The sequence below is a fragment of the Octopus bimaculoides genome, chromosome 2 (genome assembly GCF_001194135.2).
Source record: "Octopus bimaculoides isolate UCB-OBI-ISO-001 chromosome 2, ASM119413v2, whole genome shotgun sequence".
NCBI lineage: Eukaryota > Metazoa > Mollusca > Cephalopoda > Octopoda > Octopodidae > Octopus > Octopus bimaculoides.
The window spans coordinates 21,221,405-21,222,196 of NC_068982.1; positions in this window are offsets into that span (position 1 = coordinate 21,221,405).

Below are 792 nucleotides of genomic sequence, written 5' to 3' on the forward strand. Positions count from 1 at the left end.
AAACCACCAACCTTCTTTCCGGTATATCTACAAAGCAGAAGCCATTAAGTGTGATAGCCAGGAATAGGGTTCGAAGACCAATTGCACAAGTGAAGAATCGTGGCGAAATCTACATCATACTTACATGGATCTAAGAAATGCAACTGATGCGTAGCTGAAATACCGCATATTCGTTTCTTATCCAAGACTTCCATCACACTACTTAAATCCAAGTCCTGAATTTTCAAAAAATACAAGTATAAGGACACATTCTTTTTTTCCTCTTTTTTTTTTTTTTTGCTGACTTGAAAGCAACAACCTCTCCGGAGTAAGCAGTTGTCGCGCAGATTTTGGATCACTCTCTATGGAATTATTCTTCAAAAGCTAGTTGTATTATGACTAGTAGGGTCAAAGGGGATATATCTCTAATTGTCTCTCTTCTATTTCTTTGCATTCGGTTTTTATTTATCCATGCTCTTCAGAAACCGCATTTTGCATCAACCCTCATCACGTTTTTCTATAGTAGATTCTCATGTAGCTGAGGGCTGATTTGCAAATGGAACGCATCATGTGCTAAGTGTCATAGATTGCTTCGAGCCACAAGTCACGTTACAAAATCGTGCCTAATCACGTGCCTTAATGGCAAGAAATTGTTAGTAGCTCATATTATTATCATACAGTGTACTTTAAATGATATTGAATGAAATACATGTTGATATTACCTTAAGGGAAGAGTAAATCATATATATATATATATATATATATATGTGTGTGTGTGTGTGTGTGTGTGTGTGTGTGTGTGTGTGTGTGTGT